The 18,342-nt window shown below is 47.4% G+C and overlaps 1 protein-coding gene and 1 long non-coding RNA gene across 3 annotated transcripts in view; one reads left to right on the top strand and one right to left on the bottom strand.

Annotated features, from left to right (window-relative positions):
• LOC119436344 (lysosomal alpha-mannosidase) overlaps positions 1-18,342 on the bottom strand; it is a 615,486-nt gene that overhangs the window by 300,696 nt on the left and 296,448 nt on the right. Inside the window, exon 2 of one of the 2 annotated variants that reach the window (XM_049657033.1) lies at positions 17,285-17,352. The exons of the other annotated variant lie outside the window; for it this stretch is intronic. The gene's annotated coding sequence lies outside the window, so the exon portion shown is untranslated. The remainder of the gene's footprint in view (positions 1-17,284; positions 17,353-18,342) is intronic. 2 annotated transcript variants of the gene reach the window in all.
• LOC125940679 (uncharacterized) overlaps positions 1-18,342 on the top strand; it is a 191,008-nt gene that overhangs the window by 4,733 nt on the left and 167,933 nt on the right. The window lies entirely within an intron of this gene.

Genomic DNA, 18,342 nt, shown 5'->3' with positions numbered 1-18,342 from the left:
CTTGATAACGGTAGGTGCATACAACACGACACCAGCTCGAGTCCGGGGTAGTTTGTTGCTGCCAGTGTAATGAAGAAGAACAAGAGATTAATAGCATCCTCGATGCTATTATGAGCGAAGGCGATGAGCGAAGGCATGCGCCTCACCACCCGACTCCGGCCACCTCCAACAAAAACAGCCCATCGACCCGCGTCGCGCGCGGGGAAGAAGCTGCCCGCGATCACCGCACGCGATATTTCGCGGCTGCAACGGGCGGTGTTGCCACGGTTGCAAGTGCGTGAGGCGCGCAGGCAGCGCCTATGTCTGGCCGCTACACTGCAACAACTGTGCTGAAGAGGACATCCTCGAACACTCGCTCCTGCGGTTCAGCTGCTTTCGTCGCACAGCGGGGGAAACTTTTGAACGGCGCCGAGGTCCCCATCGCGCGCGGGAGGACGAAGCACTTCCTTGAGCCGTCAGTCCTCTCTGATATCTTTCCTCTCCCTGTCTTTTTACCCGATACGCGCATGCGATTTTTATAGATGAGTCCGAATGGTGATCTTTCAGGGTGAATCGAATACGAATGGATATATCCCAGAGGCGAATAATCTAATCGAATACCAAATAGTTTTCGAATATTGAACAGCCTTTTTTCACCATAATTACGAACAAAAAAATATCTTCACATACACATTCACAAAGTTAGCAAGTTTCTGTCTTACATTGTGTATTATGAAGCGTGGATGAATGAAGCATGAATGCACCACTAAAGAACAAGTATAAGCAAGGGCAGATTTCACGCAGCTTTTCTTTCCTAAGTGCTTTTTGCCATTGGCTGGCATTAGCTAATACTGGAGCAAAGCCCGTTTCCACAACAAATAAAAAAAAGGCGCATCACGGAGTAGACTTGCCGAGTATGCAATAGCTTTCTCCTTTTATTTCTTTTATACGGCACATCTCTAATGTACACCACCGCACAGTCTGAATCGCAATTTTCCAAGCATAGTCATATCACCTAGTGAAAGTTCAAATATAAACGTGCTCACGCCCACAACGATAGCGACCCGTGTTGTGTATATAAAATAATTCCCGCGTGCAATTAGATTCAGCAATACATAGAGAGAGAAGGCAGAGACGTTAACCCGGAAAGCGTCTGGTTTTCTACTCTACGCTGGGGGAAGGAGAATATGGAAATAGGAATACGGGAGTGGAAGCCGATGAATGAAGCGCACGTGCGCGGACAGCACCTCTCAGTCAACGGCACTCGCACAAGCCAGCCGTTTTCAAAAGGCACAAAAACACTGCCTTCAAGGTGGATGATCGGTGGGGACGGTGCTCCGGTGAACGCTCATCTATAGAGGGTGATTTCTTTTTTAGATAATACAGATTTTTTTTATTTTTAGAAAGTTATGACCGTGAGACAATTGTCGTCTTCGCATGCGAGCTCTGCGGCGAGGCGGTAATATTTTGCCTCTGCTTAAGTTACTCTGAAAATGTTAATTTACAGAGATTAATTAATTAACTATTTATTAGTGCCTTGGTGCCAGTTGTCTAAATGGCAAAATTGGAGGCAGTTATATTTTCATGCGAACCTATCTTTTAAAAATCTCGAAAATCGCACCTAATTCGAGATATTCATCATCAGGTTCCAATGCTCGATCGAGGCAATATCGACACCGAGTGCCTCCTGCTGCGCGTCAGACGGCAACGCCCCGTAAAGAAGTGTGGGGCGAAGTTTGAATGATAGATAGCATGCCGCAGCAAATCCTGAGCCGTCACACAGCCGCACACGCTTGCCGGGCAAAGCGTGCCGTATCAGTGGCTGCCGCGACTGGCCGATACGGTCGGTCTCCAACTTGCTCGCGCTAGTCGTCACGGGGCCTTTCGGTCTGATACGATAGCTGGGGCCGCCTTTTATGCGGTCCCGCGGCGCTCGGTTTCGACATGGTCTGAATTTACCGTTGAAATTCGATGATAAATATGTGGAATTCAGTGCGATTTTCAAGATCTTTCAAAACTGATGGTGCATTAAAATGTGAATGCCTTCAAGCTCGCCATTTACACAACTGCCCCTTAGGCACGACGAAAAAGTTTTTTAAATAATTTCTGTTAATTGGTATATGTAAATTAAGCAACAGCAAAGTAAGTATTTCCGCTTCGCAGTAGAGCTGGTATGTAAAGACGACAGGTGTCTCGCGGTCATAACTTTCTTATAAAAATTCTGTATTGTCTAAAAAAAATGCCCTGGGCCGGTATTTTGTAGCGATGCCTTATGACTTATTCTATACTAGTCTTATCCACCGCTCACGGCCGGCTGATCCCGCTGATAACGCGAGCGGACCGTCGCTCAGGACCGCGATTTTGTAGCGAGGCATTATAACTTATTCTACTCTAGTCTTATCATCCACCACTCACGGCCGGCTGATCCCGCTGATAACGCGAGCGGACCGTCGCTCAGGACCGCGATTTTGTAGCGAGGCATTATAACTTATTCTACTCTAGTCTTATCATCCACCACTCACGGCCGGCTGATCCCGTTGATAACGCGAGCGGACCGTCGCTCCGACCACTGAAAAAGCGCGATAAGCGCGAAAAGGCATTATTACATGAAATGCCGGCATCGCAACAAAATACCGGCCCTGATCACTGACAAAGCGCGATAAGCGCGAAAAGGCATTATTACCGGAAAGGCATCGCTACAAAATACTGGCCCTGTTTTATCTTTTAAAAATACTTTTGTTCGCCTCATCGGAATGGCCGACAGTGCTGGACCGCGATTTTGTAGCGATGCCTTATGACTTATTTTAGAATAGTCTCATCATCCACCGCTCACGGCCGGCTGATCCCGTTGATAACGCGAGCGGACCGTCGCTCCGACCACTGAAAAAGCGCGATAAGCGCGAAAAGGCATTATTACATTAAAGGCATCGCTACAAAATATCGGCCCTGCGTGTGACTATTGCGGCAGCGAGGAAATTATCGAACATGATCATTTTTAAGTTTTACGGAATTTTTAAAAAATAGCCTGTAGCAGATAACATAATTCTAGTCCTTCAGCTGGATTAGTCAGAGAGGCGGACATTACTCGCACGAGAAATAAAAACAAACATATTCAACTAATTAACAAAAGCCCACTAATTACATTTTGAATTAATTACCTTACGGCCCGGCCCATATTGCAATTTACCAATTGTAGCCGGTGAGCGTGCAAGGTGTATCCACTTGGAATGAATTTCCTGAATGACGCCAGTTTGGAGATATTCACCATCAGACTTGCCGCGGAAATGCGCTGTTGTTCCACTTACTTTTTTAACAAAACGCTCTTTTATGAATTGAAGCCCAAAAGTAACTGGAACGCCCATGCAATTCGTTCCACACTTTGTGAAATAATATCTCGAAACTGGTGTCATCCTGGAAAACCTTGAATAAAAATGTGTTCGTTTCGTGAGTACCATCATTCAAACACTTATATTGATAAATACGGCGCAGGTTGAGTTGCCGGCTGCCGAACACGCCGTCGCACGCCGACCTTCACCACCACACGAAAACCGTTGCGGAACTCACCTTAATAACAGCTTCGCTGAAAAACAGAAAAAAAAAAAAAGCGCCACGCACGCCCTGCGCATGCGCATTTACCCCAGCAAGACTAATGCATGGCCACTCCAGCGTGTGGCCTCCTATTTGCGGTGCTAATGCAAACCATGCGTGGCTGTGGGCGCTGCAGCCGGGTGCCGTGCACTGCGGTCACACATCCGCGTTCGCCGCACGCAGATCTATATAGATCGGCGACAAGCGGCTGCATGCGGTTATACGGAGGCTTTGGCAGGAAGGCGGGAGGGGAGGAGAGTGAAGTGGCGGGGAACGTGATTGACCGTGGCACTAAAGCGAATCTTCCTGCAGCGAAATGAACCTTTTCGCGGGCAGCGCAGGCAGGGGGGACGCATTCAGTTGGAAGGACACTGAAACCGAAGCGGGGCCCTGCCATGATGTGCTCCACCGAACCGAATCTCGGCCGGCCAAGCTCTCTCGCTACAACGGGCCAGGAGCTGCCTCTACACCTTTCCCGGCGTTACGCGGCGCATCTACTTTTCCTGTATCGCTTTCTGCGTTGGCGGCTGTTTAAGCGGTGCGCGCGTCCGCATAAGAAGTGAACCGTGCACAACTCACGTGCGGCGGCCAAAGAAATATATTGCTCGCGCGACTCCGTTTTGTTTTGAGTGTACGCTGCCATTCACTCGAATCAAAAGAGTCGACGAAACATCTTGAAGAAGTATACGTGTTCGTAAATCTTGCAAAATAAATTTGGTAAACTTGATAACCTTTTGTCGAAAGTGCAAGTTTTACAATATTTATTTTCTTTTCTGCGCACCTATTAACTAAAAGTTACGCAGCGACGCATATTTTACCGATATAACATGTAAGTCTGTCGAAATGGACCAGAGAGCATCGGTATATCTTATACCGCTGGGCGGCAACTTCAATCGTGCAAAATGCAAAACTCACGCCTTTATAAAAGTTACCTTTTTATAGAATATGGAAGTATACGCACTTATCATGGTAACCTTCATAATAGCGCATACTTTCACTTTCTTGTGCCGTAGCTTCTAAATACCTAAATACAAGCTACACCGCACTGTCGTTAATGTTCTCATTCATTTTTATAGATTATAACGATTAAATCGATCCAAGTGTAAGAGTAGCATGCACGTACCTGAGTCTTGCGTCCTCGTCTGTATGCACTACAATAGTTTTCCAAGTTGCCATACCAACAAGCCCTCAATAAGAATGTGGGCGAGTTGGTTTAAGTTCATGGTGTAATTTCTTCAGCGCGAAGCACTCAAGTGCGGAAGGAAAGGTAAAAAGGACGAAGGAATAGCTTGTCGTTTTCTTGCTATTCCTTCGTCCTTTTTACCTTTCGTTACACACTTCACTGCTTTGCACTACAGAAATTACACCACCAACAAGCTCTCACTGCAACACGTGGCATGTACGTTTCAATCTGTGGCTGGCGCAAACACGTGCAAAACTTAAATAAAGCCGAGACGTATACAAGACGTATATGCCGTCCATGCAATGAGACTGAAGGCCATTTTGCGTGCAATCGCAGCTATTTTAGAACCGCGTTGTGGGTGTATACGGTTGGTCAAGTAAAACGGTCAAACATAACTGTTTTCAGCGGTGCAAGGTGCACGATTTCATGCCTCGTGAGGGCGGCGTGAGGGCAAAACATGATCAAGGGCAGCGGTAGCAGCAAAAATGGCAGGAACTAGATCGAGGACGAAACTTGATCAAACGCCACAAAGCACATGGGCAATATTACATGGCCTAAAGGTTTCTCGCGCGCATCATACGCCGTCTTTTGGCTCCAGCGGGGCCGAAAGGAGAGAAACGGTTGACCGTAAGTCACGAACACACTATCGTTTCTGGCATTTGTAGCTAATCCGTGCCGCCCACTGCCCGAGTAAGCGGTCTCGCCTTTAGACCCGAGCCGACCGCGGGGTCCTGGAAACCGGAGCCGCAGTCGCTGGTTTGGTGGCTCGACTCATTAGCAACCGAGTCACTGTGGCGCAGCCGAAACCTATAGACTCGCGGCGCGTAAGTAATGAGCGCTGGCTGGCAGTGGCATCTGGCCGAGAGAGGCTCGCGTGGCCGCGTCCCGCGCGGTGCCCCAATTCGAGTCCGCGTATTTACCACCTGCGGCACGGCTGTGCACGAGTGACAGGCGCGGCTTCCGAAAAAAAAAAAAAAAAAAAAGAACGACGCCTCTATATGGACCCCTCTGCTCCGGTCGGTCGTTTGTCTGCCGGTTTGAGCCATCGGCTAGCTCGAGCAAGCAGCTTCTTTGTTTTCTTCTATATTCCGATATCATTTATTGGGCTGGCAGGCTTACTTAATGCCTTAGTGCCCAGCCAACGCTATACATGAAGCTGAGGGAGCTTAAGAAGGCTGGAGCTCCGGTCTTCGGCTGCGAGAGTAAAGGAAGGAAGCCTATTTGCCTCGAAAGAGAGAGCGTGAGAAAAGGAAGGAAAGAAAGAAAGAAAGAAAGAAGAGAAGAAAGAAAGAAAGAAAGAAAGAAAGAAAGAAAGAAAGAAAGAAAGAAAGAAAGAAAGAAAGAAAGAAAGAAAGAAAGAAAGAAAGAAAGAAAGAAAGAAAGAAAGGAGAGTTTAACCAGACGGACACCCGGTTTTATATTCTGTACTGCGAGGAAAGAGTAAGAGGGGGAGAGATTGAGAGATTGAACACTATATTTGTACGTGCATGTGAAGGTGCGAACCAAGTATTTAAATGGTCACCGAAACCTCTCGACTTTATTGCGTCAACGACGCAGAAAGTTTCCGCGTCGCGAAATGGTATTGGGCAAACATGAATATGCTCGTGAAATAACGATATACAACTATGTTTGAAGCAGGAAACGGCGAAGGCGTGCTATAACCATGTCTCTTCTACCCAGAATATAACACGCCTTTATGCTACAGGAGTGCGTACTTGGTAAAAAGGAGTGTAGTGAAAGCGACCCTTAGGTTCATTACGAACCGTCTGAAAATCTGATAACAGATCTGCACAGTCTGGCACTACATGGAATACGACAGGCGTGTCACGATGGAGGTGCTTTAGCAGCGCGAACACTTGTGGGACGCCGATTGCCGTGGGCTTCATTCTCGATAGGGCCACGCGCCTGGACGACACATTCAAAAGACCAGAGCGGTTGGTTGTTTGTTATTGGCCGTGTATAACTCTGTAAACACACCTAAGCATTACCACGTTAAAATATTTGTTTCTTTTTCTTTCGTCAATAAAGTTATTACAACAATAAGTTATTACCATCCATCCATTTTTCTTTCGTCGTTGCTTCAGCGACATTTCAGAACCATCTGGCCTAAAAAAAAGAATAAAAGAGGTCTCTGCCAACTAGAAAATAAAATTGCTGTTTCTTTCGACTCATGTCCACAACGACCCTATTCTCATGCATCGACATTGAGGAAACACTGGAGGCTGTGAAAAAATGTTCCTCGTATTAATGCAACGGGGCTTCAGCTGCCCAAGACCTCACAAATTACGTCAAATGTAGCAAACCACGAGCCACAGCTCATGAGCCACCTATACAAAAAAAAAAAAAAAAAACAGACAGGCCCCCAAGTACGCAGAAAAGACTATATCACTATATACATTAACGACCAATTCGGGTTCGTGTGGAATGCTGTGGCTATGGAGAGCAGTGACGGTCGCTCTAGAAACTTGTGTACTCAAGCATGTCATGTACGTTTTAAAAAGATGGACACCGGAGACGTTATTTTTCGGTTATTTGTATCATTCGAAGCGCATACAATAACGAAGTGCATACGATAAAAGTATAAAACAGGCAAGGCGGATCTAGAAACGAACAGGCATATTACAGACAAAACGGTGAGACAAATACGGTGGCACTGCTCTTCTTCGCCGCCCAACTCTGTAAACGATAACCTTTGCCAATTAACCATTGCAAACTCGGCCACGTGTATTACTCTTTCCTTCGGAGAAAATGCGTACCATTAATAGGTCGAAGTTTCGTTTTGCCCATATACGGAATGTGACAGCGGCGCCGACGCAACTTTGTGATGTCGTGCTCTGCAGTTTGTCCATTGCAATGTTTAGCGAAGGTAACAAACCAGGCACATGCCTAACAGCGGACAGTTGTTCTTCGCCACGTGCCGATTGGTGCCGGCTACTAATGGCGAATTCCATTGGGAGAACGGGAGCACTCAAATGCACGCTGAAAGTGCTCTTCACAGAGGCGGCGCGTTTCAGTGGTCGAAGAGGAGTGGGAGCGCCGTCATCCAGTGGTAGAACACGAGCAGTTTCGCTGCGCCGAGGACTGCTCTCGCCTGAAAAGCAGAGTACGGAGAAAGTCACGCGACTTAAAGCGTCATATCCTCCTCATTTCTTTTTATTTTGCTTCAGCCGGCGCACGCGGCGGCAATGGCGGCAGCCAAGCGTAGTTGGTGTTTTGGCCCCGGTGATTTTGACGTCGGTGATACGAGCGAGCTTCGCAGCGATTTAGCGACAGATCCTGGCATTTCTAGTCCGCCTTGCTTCTCGTCGGATGCGCGGGCGACAGCGGCAGCAAAGCGTCTTCGCCTTGCTGAAGTGCAATTGAAACGCTCGACGGTGACAGCAGCGAAAGCTGCTGAGCTCAACTTCAGATTCAAGTTGCAGTTTCAGATGCTCTTCGCAGGCGGAAACATTGTGGCATGCGTCGGCGCTGCACAACAGTATGTAGTCATCATCAGCCTATATTTTATGTCCACTGCAGGACAAGGGCCTCTCCCTGCGATCTCCAATTACCCCTGTCTTGCGCTAGCGTATTCCAACTTGCGCCTGCAAATTTCCTAACTTCATCACCCCACCTAGTTTTCTGCCGTCCTCAACTGCGCTTCCCTTCTCTTGGTATCAATTCTGTAACTCTAATGGCCCACCGGTTATCCATCCTACGCATTACATGGCCTGCCCAGCTCCATTTTTTCCTCTTAATGTCAACGAGAATATCGGCTATCCCCGTTTGTTCTCTGATCCACACCGCTCTCTTCCTGTCTCTTAACGTTAGTCCTAAGATTTTTCGTTCCATCGCTCTTTGTGCGGTCCTCAACTTGTTCTCGAGCTTCTTTGTTAACCTCCAAGTTTCTGCCCCATATATTAGCACCGGTAGAATGCAATGATTGTACACTTTTCTTTTCAACGACAGTGGTAAGCTCCCAGTCAGGATTTGGTAATGCCTGCCGTATGCAAACCAACCCAATTTTATTCTTCTGTAAATTTCTTTCTCATGATCAGGGTCCCCTGTGAGCAACTGACCTAGATAAACGTACTCCTTTACAGAGTCTAGAGGCTGACTGGCGATCCTGAATTATTGTTCCCTTGCCAGGCTATTGAACATTATCTTTGTCTTCTGCATATTCATCTTCAACCCAATTCTTACACTTTCTCGGTTAAGGTCCTCAATCATTTGTTGTAATTCGTCTCAATTGTTGCTGAATAGCACAATGTCATCTGCAAACCGAAGGTTGCTGAGATATTCGCCGTTGATCCTCACTCCTAAGCCTTCCAGTCTAAGAGCTTGAATACTTCTTCTAAGCGTGCAGTGAATAGCATTGGAGAGATTGTGTCTACTTGCCTGACCCCTTTCTTGATAGGTAACTTTCTACTTTTCTTGTGGAGAACCAAGGTTGCTGTGCAGTCCTTGCAGATATTTGCTAGGATATTCTCGTATGCCTCCTGTACTCCTTGATTACGCAATGACTCTATGACTGCTGGTATCTCTACTGAATCAAATGCCTTTTCATAATCTATGAAAGCCATGTAGAGAGGTTGATTGTACTCCGCAGATTAATCGATTACCTGATTTATGACATGGATATAATCCATTCAAAATAGTGATGAACCGGATACAGAGGCTCCTTCTATAACTAGCGCTGAAGTTAGAAGGGCCTTGAAAGACATGACCAGGGAAAAAGCTGCTGGAGAAGATGGAATAACAATAGATTTAATCAAAGATGGAGGAGATATCATGCTTGAAAAGCTTGCGGCCCTTTATACGCAATACCTCACAACTTCATGTGTACCAGAGAGCTGGAAGAACGCCAAAATTATACTAATCCATGAGAAGGGAGACGTTAAAGAACTGAAGAATTATAGACCCATTAGCTTGCTTTCAGTATTGTATAAAATATTCACCAAGATAATTTCCAATAGAATCAGGGCAACACTTGACTTCAGCCAACCAAGAGAACAGGCTGGCTTCAGGAAGGGATATTCTACGATAGTATGTAGTACGTGGCCGCAAACGGTGACAGCGTTACGCCCGACACATCCTAACACGATCACGTGCGTTTTGCCGCTCTCCTGCAGAAAATGCCGGGACGTCGATTGCTTTAGTCGCATGGTACACGTCCCCCTCCCACCTGCTCTCCGAATGCACGCCGTATTCCAGTGGCGTGTCGAGTGTCCCTGCTCTCACTGCGCTGTCACCCGATTCCGCACTGTGCGGTGCTCTGCTCCTGTTCTCCCAATGGAATTCGCCATAAGTGGTTCGTTTTGAGAAAGGAAAGGTTGGCGCTATCTTCTGCAGCCCTTGAGGGAGCACGGCTCAGCGCCGGCTCTCGAGGGGGGAAAAGCGCATTTCACCGTGAATAGGGAGGGTACCAGGAACGCGAGGCGTGGACAGGGAGCGGGAGAGTGAAAGGCTCCTTACCAGAAGCCGTCTCAGTTTTCTCAGCTTCTTACTAGCGTGTCACTCGATAAGCGTAGCTTGCGAGGCAAGGGAAAAGGCTCAACGCATTCGCACTAGAAGACAGTCAAAAGCTCCCCGTGGAAGCTCATGCGTGGTGCGCAGCGAATGAGGCGACGTTCGCAGGACACGCTCAAAGAGGAATGAACGCTACTTGTGAGGTACAGCATACCTGCGTACCACGGTTGTAGAGTTACCGCTCGCTGCTTCAGTGGAAGCCTTCGAAGACAGCGAAATGCTGCTTCTGAAAAAATCTCAACTGGCTGCTTTCACAGCAAACTTTAGAGCCTCCTCGATCTACAACACCAGATGGGAAGGAGGTTCACCAACGAGTGCATAGAAAATTTATTTCGGATTCCATCATTTGCATTCTGTTCCAAACGGTGTGTTTGTACCAGGCATGCAGTGAAAGACGAAAAAAAGCAAAAAAAAAAGGAAAGTAATTTAAGTTGATGAACTACAATGTCTTCCTAGGCGAGTTGGGGGTGAAAATGGGGTGTATGAGCAGTATGATTTATTGTGACATGTCAGGGGGAGGGGAGGCTATCAGCCAGGGTAGCATCTCTGGCATATCGTAAAGCTTGTCTCTCTCTCTCTCTCTCTCTCTCTCTCTATGGTGTATTGCGATAGCCGCGCTGTAGCGACAGCGTTTCATTAAGGTAAACTATAGAGGTTGAATCGCCTTCCAAATTTTTACCATCAGTTATTATCATCATCATTCCATACCCAGTGACCCCCGGGCCACACATCCAGCGGTACATTCCCACTAACCCAAGGGGCACATATATTGTGGGCACATACCCTGGGCACCCAGTGACTCCAGTGCCACTCGCCAAAGAAAACATAGTCTTCAAAAAGAGGAGCACGATTACGAAGGATCCAATTGCTGACGCTAATGATGGCCGAATAGTTGGGCCGAATACGATTGTTCCAGTTCTTGTGCGAGCAGCTGCACGAACAAAAAAAGCTTCCATGTTTCGCAAGCTGGCGCCCCAAAGTGCACTTGCAGCCGTCTACAAGCTGTCGTCCACTCGAGGCAGCGTTTGTGTTCCGACGAAGCCTTCCCGCGCGTCCCACGAAGCGCGTTCCCCGTTCCTTGCGCACGCGCAGAATTTACGTCTTTGTTCCTCTTTGGAGCCTCGGAAGTTGCCGCCGATCGCGTCCCATAAGAACGCCAGCGCGGGCGTCTTTGTTTTCGGCGGGCGCAGGGGAACGTCTCCTTTGCGAGTGCGCCGTTGCCAGAAGCGCACTCGAGAAAAGAGGGCGGGCTGTCGCCGGCCGCTTTCTATGCGGCTGACCCGTTTGCTGACATGGTTCGATGCTTTGTGGCTCTCACTTCGCTGCCAACCTCTTCAAGGACGTCTTTGTGCACGGGTAGCGCAGTCACTGGAGCAAAGGGTCGACGATACATGCCGATCCGTATGGCGTATACGCATAAGGAAATGCCTGGTACAGACGCCATGCGCAGAGTCGATGGGCCTGCCGCTCGCGCTGCGGCCAACTTCGCTCCACCTTGTATTCGACGGCGAACACAAAAGGGCGCACTCTTAACCGGCGCCGAAACTTTGTTTCCCAGGCGGCGCAACGTCAAACTAGCGAGATCGCTGTGAGAGGCACACTTAGTTCTTTCCGTGAATAAACTTATGTTCGACGGCCGCAGCCTGTCAACCGCAGACGGCTGCTGCGGCGGCATGCTGCCCGTCTGTTTCTCTTTTTTCCCCCTTTCCGTCTTGCTTGCTTGCTAGCAGCCCTGTCTTGCATGGTTATGATTTTCTTCATCCTGCGTTGCCTATAATCCGCTCACTCCATGTGGTGACACTGCACTGATGCCTGGTTTATACTCGCTTTCTCTTCGCTGCGTGTGTGTGTGCGTGTGTGCGTGCGTGCGTGTGTGTGTGTGTGTGTGTGTGTGTGTGTGTGTGTGTGTGTGTGTGTGTGTGTGTGTGTGTGTGTGTGTGCGTGTGTGTGTGTGCGTGTGTGTGTGTGTGTGTGTGTGTGTGTGTGTGTGTGTGTGTGTGTGTGTGTTGTGCGTGCGTGCGTGCGTGCGTGTGTGCGTGCGTGCGTGCGTGCGTGTGTGCTGTGTGTGTGGTGTGTGTGTGTGTGTGTGTGTGCGGCGCGCGCGCGCGTGTGTGTGTGTGTGTGTGTGTGTGTGTGTGGTGTGTGTGTGTGTGTGTGTGTGTGTGTGTGTGTGTGTGTGTGTGTGTGTGTGTGTGTGTGTGTGTGTGTGTGTGTGTGTGTGTGTGTGTGTGTGTGTGCGTGCGTGCGCGCGCGCGCGTGTGTGTGTGCTGTGCGTGCGTTGTGCGTGCGTGCGTGTGTGTGTGCGTGCGTGTGTGCTGTGCGTGCGTGTGCGTGCGTGTGTGTGTGTGTGTGTGTGTGTGTGTGTGTGTGTGTGTGTGTGTGTGTGTGTGTGTGTGTGTGTGTGTGTGTGTGTGTGTGTGTGTGTGTGTGTGTGTGTGTGTGTGTGTGTGTGTGTGTGTGTGTGTGCGCTATCGTTTTTTTTTTTTTTTTTTCAGGGGCACCATGTCCCTACACAAAAGCAAACACGTACACCATCGTACGGAGACGAAGAATCATCCTCCAGTGGCCAGGAAGAGCGCACGGCCCGCAGCGCGGAAAACTAACGACCGTGCCCATAGAACCTCAATTTCTCATGCGACAGTTCTTTACGGTTATTTTTAACAATGGTAGCAGTATATATTTACATAAACTTCGGATCCCGTTACGGAGCTGTAGCAGGCATCATAAATCAAGTGTAAAACCTAAAAGCAATTACGTAATCCCAGCCAGCGCACAGATTAATTAGAATCTTTGACGTCGATTCGGCCGGCCAGCGCTGCCAGTAGCACCACCCTGAGTATAACCTGAACCGCCGGCAACTCGTCTTATCTTTACATCATTATACATCTAAGTCCACAAAGAAGCGCCTCCTGCGAATTCGAGTGCGGCACCTCCGTGAAACCATCGGAAAAACGAATGTGTTGTATACAGTTCGTGGGAACGCAAAACGAAGAACAATGGGCGCATGGGTGGGTCTGCTTTCTTCGTCTTCATTTTCAAGACTCGCAGTCACCGTCTGCAAGAGCGCGAAATAAAGTGCGCAATCACGTTTACCCTGGCTCGCTTCTTTCTTTTCTTTTTCCAAGAACTCATCAATACTTCTTGCGTATTAAAAAAATGGCGTGTGGAAAAGGGAGTACTGAAATCCTTCTGGCCTGCCACAGATTCCGCTTCCCGCATTATTGAGAGGAAGAAAAAAAAAAAAAGCACCACTGATTTCAACCACATGCATCGTGCGACAAGCGGATTAACGATTTGCTCTCCGGCTCGAGAGGCGGCTTCTGTTTTGCGCTTCCGCTGTGCGTTTCGAATTTCTTCCTCTTCGTTCCGGTCATTTACTGATGCGCTTAAAATGTGTCAATGCAGCCCCGCTGTTTGATATTCAAAAAGGCGGCGCTGTAACGCCATTGCATATAGTGCAAGAAACAGTGAAACGGGTCGATGAGTGCATACTATAAGCACATAAAATTTTGATCGAATCATTGTTGCACCCCTCCCCCCCCCCCCCCCAACAAACAATAAACGCTCGCCTTCTGTCACGCGCGTGTTTATTCACTTCGTAAAACAAAAGTATGGGGTATTCTGTGCCGAAACCACGCTCTGCTTGTAACGCACGCCGCAGGGAAGGGGGGGGGCTCTGGGTTAATTTTGACCAGCCGTGGTTCTTTATGGTGCATTCATGAATCCAAGTACAAGAGCGTTTCTTTGCATTCGCCCCCATCAAAATACGGCCGCCGGAATCAAACCCGCGACCTTGAGCTCATCCGCGCAACGTCATAGCCACTCGGCTACCGCGGCGGGTCTTTCCCCGATGCAGATATCTGCCCCACTCTATGGCGAGTCCGTATTCCTGGGGGCGAATGCACAAAAAAAAAACAAAAAAAAAAACTAGAGCGAGAGAGAGAGAGCGAAATGGGTTGGGAAAGGCAGGGAGGTTCTGAAAATGTTCTGGTTTGCTACCCTGCACTGGGGGAAGGGGAGGAGAAATGAAAGGCGGAAAGAATAGGGGAGAGAAAAGGCAGTCACGAAAAAAAATTTAAACAATAAAAAATAGAGGAGGTTGGAAAAGTCCGTGAGAACTATATTCTGTTAGATAGTCCACTCGAACACAAAAACTTCAAGAGTGCCTTGACTGACTTGTTGTGTGACGACTGACTATATAGGCCGGCGTTCCAGGACTAGAGAGTTTTAGCTTGTCTGTATGGGCGCATTATATCATATATATATATATACGCAACACACGAGAACAACTAGACGTGAGCAGCGGCTCTGGATGTGCGATCTCATGACGCTGAGTTTAACCAGAGCGTACAAAACTAATACTGCAATGGAGGACTGTGCTACTCAGCTGCTGGTGCAAAATGGGGCGGCGACAGCATATTTACCTATACCGTAGACCAAAACGAGTATTTTATACTGCGCACTACCCGTAGTGATCCTCCTTCGTAGGCGTATTATTATGATACTATTAGTATTGTTATTAGGTTAAGAATTTTTTTCATTTATTTAGATGTAAAAGATATCTCACACTCATTATGATACTGCGTTATTCATATTATTATTGTTTTCATTATGTCTTGTTTTGTTTTCTCCCTGGTATAAGTGAACTGTGTCTCTGCCCTTTTTTGAGCTTTTGTATGTTATTGATCAGTGGCAGATTTTGCTATGTTAACGATGTCGTCGTCTAGTCGTCTGCCGATGTGCCGGGCCTAGTCATGCAAGCCACTTCTTGGCTTTGACAGGCCTGCTTTTGATGTGTGGTATGGTAAGATCGCAATTATTATTATTATTATTATTATTATTATTATTATTATTATTATTATTATTATTATTATTATTATTATTGTTGTTGTTGTTGTTGTTGTTGTTGTTGTTGTTGTTGTTGTTGTTGTTGTTGTTGTTGTTGTTGTTGTTGTTGTTGTTGTTGTTGTTGTTGTTGTTGTTGTTGTTGTTGAAGAAAAATCTGAGGAAGGTAGGCTGCGGGCGTCATAACTGCCTCACCTGTCCGTGGACACCTGAACTGTACCGCGGCCTAGAAAAGGCGAAAAAGCAGGAAATGCAAACAAGAAAAGAACAAAACAAAATGATATACAAAACGGTTACATAACAGCGTTGCGGCGCGTATTCACTAAGCTGCGACACCTGTATACGGGCAGGCTAAATCTAATTTCTTTGCATTCACATTGGCGACGCAGCGCAAACAAGTGGAAGCATGGGAGCAAGAGGCGACGGCCAGACGAAACTGCGTGTCCGTCCCCTTTACCTCCTCTGTTTGCGTTTCTTTGCGCCGTGCCTCCAGCACGATGCGTCACCGACCGGCCAATTAATCGCAAAGACACGTAAAAGCAGGCCGCAGATGGTGTTACACGGTTCCCAATCTCCCTCTGGCTTGTGTATAACTTAGTCTCGTGTGTATACGTTCAAGGCCTTCCATGCGGACGAAGCTATAATTGGTTTCCATTATTTATTACCTACAGCGTGGGACACACCAGCTCAAAGCCAGAAAATTGGAAATGCAAGTAAGTGAGTTATATCGGAATGCTGCTTATCGCGAATCTAAGGAGGAAAAATACTCTCAAGTTACACATGGGCTGCCGCTGTCTCAGAAACGTTACGGCAGTCAGCGGGGGATGTTATAGGCAAGGTCGGCTTAAACACGAAGCAACAAACGGCGGTGAACACGTATACATGTGCGCAGTTACGACAGCTCACCAAGCTCGTTCTTCACGCTTCTTTTCAATAGGAAACGCTTCAAATGCTGTGAAAACGTATACTAAACTTTCCAACTAACACTCTCAAAAAAGAAAACAGGGGCGGAGGGATGGGAGTAGATCTGCGCTTGCAGACGTCCATCTGCCAAGATGCAAACGGCCGAGATGCGACTATATTCACAATTTCTTTGCGAACGCAAAGTTACACGTTCTTGAAGAGGAAACATTCTTCAATCGAGAGCTTGAGAGATGCGTCGCTTTGATGGCCGCAGGTGGTTTTGCTTGCGTGCTGCGCCACATCAGTGTTTATTAGTGAATTAATCAGGCTGGCAGTGATTATTGGAGACGTTGCTCGTTAAAATGGCGTGCAACCAGGCCACTACCGGCGATGTAACATTGTCTCCAGCGAACATGTAGCCACTTCGAAGAGTGCCCCTTTGTATGCACGTTTTTCCGTGCACAATGCGTCACTTTGAATACATAGATTGCACCTTTTCGTAACACACCTGGCACACTGAAGATCAAGAGAGCGAACAGAACTAGTCCTCTCGATGTGCGTCGAAATTTCTACAGGAGCTACATCGTACGTGGGATAACGACAGCTTTGGACATGGGCACAATGTTTACTGCTTACTGACAAGTCCTGCATGTCATGCCAGATGTGCTCACGTTTGTCAATGCGCTCGCTGAAAGTCATGCACGCTTCAGGACTTATTTTATACGTGCATGCTTTTCAGGACTACTGATGAGACGTCAAGCAACTATTTTTTACGTAGCGACGTTTAAAGAAAACGCAGTTTATAAGAAGAAAAAAATTGGTAGGCTTTGGTGACGTCTTCATTCACTTAACTTAAATAACCGACGGGCACATTGAGGTCATGAAAGCTGTCCGCAGTAAAAAGAAGAAAAAAAGAATGGCGCAGCCAAGTTGCTCTTGATCTAGATAGTATATAGGTGGCACTGGTTGTCGTCAGGTAGCGGCCGCTGTTGTTGCCCAGTACCCAGTTAGCTACTTCCCCGACTATTTCCTGGCGTTCATGCGTGTCACGAACAGACCTACGTTTCTGGAAAACTTTGCTCTAGCTGCTGGACGTTAACTTGTTCAAAAATATATTGCTTTTCTGCACAGTGCAATAAGCTCAGCCGAAACTCATTGACCAAACGTTCAGCGCATTCACAGCGACAAAATGTCATATATTTTTTCTTGACCCCCCTAACACCGGGCTTCTCATTCTATACACAATAGCCCGAGTGCCGGTTGTCATAGAATACTTACTACTGCGACGAGTTGGTGCACTGCGTGACAAACCAAGAAGTTGAGGGCACTGAACTGCGCAAACTCACCTGCAAAAGAGAAAATGAAATGGAAAGTTCATCTTTCGTCCCGTAAGACTTGCAGGTTCAATCAACGGAATGCATTGCAAACAGCAAATACCGGCAACTTGTAACGAGGCTGGCATATCTTAAAGCTTGAGGTCTTTACAGAAAAAAAAAAATAACAGACACTCTTGTCGCACATATATGTCAGTCGCATTGCGTACTACCAATATGCTTGATTTTCCAGCTTGCACAAACAAAGTAACGCGTTGCGATATTAATTCCTCGTTATCCACCCCGTATAGCGAGTCGTGATAAAATTCAAGCAAATCATATATTCTGCACGCATCTGTTCAGGCCATAAAATCATGACTGCAGGATGGCCTCCGTGGCTGGACTTTCTGTTCGCGTCTTTAGAGCCTTTTGATCCCAAAGCAGCATCTGGGCTCTCAAAGGCTCATTTAGAGCGCAGCTGCGCTCGCCCTCTCTCTAACTGAGCCGGAACCTTGGCCCGTGATCGTTGATTCAAACTTCAACTCGGATCGAAACGCAGCCGCAGCGGCCGGAAATCGAATCTGCGGCACTGAATAGAGCTGGAGACTTCTTATCAGAAATAGCGAGGAAAGAACGTTAAAAGAATTGTCGCTATGCAAACTTTATCGCCACGTATAACGAGTCGTACGGCCGTCTTTTCCCGAACTCGGAAAACGAGAATTTCCTTAGTATCCGGAATGCATTTTGTCAGACATGCACGTCAAACAAGAAACAAACAAACAATATCGCAGGGTCTCTTATGTTATCTCTAAGACGACTTGAAGATGAAGGCCCAAGTGCCGATGCATTAAAGACGGACACATGACGTACACATCCATTTAATTCGCTTAGTCATCCCTTTTAATTCGCTTACTCATCCTGTTAATTCGCTTGGCCAACCCCCTTAATTCACTTAGTCTACTTAATCCACTTAATTCGCTTAGTAATCCTCTTCATTCGCTTACTCATCCTCCTCATTCGCTT

This window comes from Dermacentor silvarum, chromosome 1 (genome assembly GCF_013339745.2).
Source record: "Dermacentor silvarum isolate Dsil-2018 chromosome 1, BIME_Dsil_1.4, whole genome shotgun sequence".
Lineage (NCBI taxonomy): Eukaryota > Metazoa > Arthropoda > Arachnida > Ixodida > Ixodidae > Dermacentor > Dermacentor silvarum.
The sequence above is the reverse complement of the archived record's forward strand: the minus strand, read 5'-3'. Positions and strand labels throughout refer to the sequence as shown.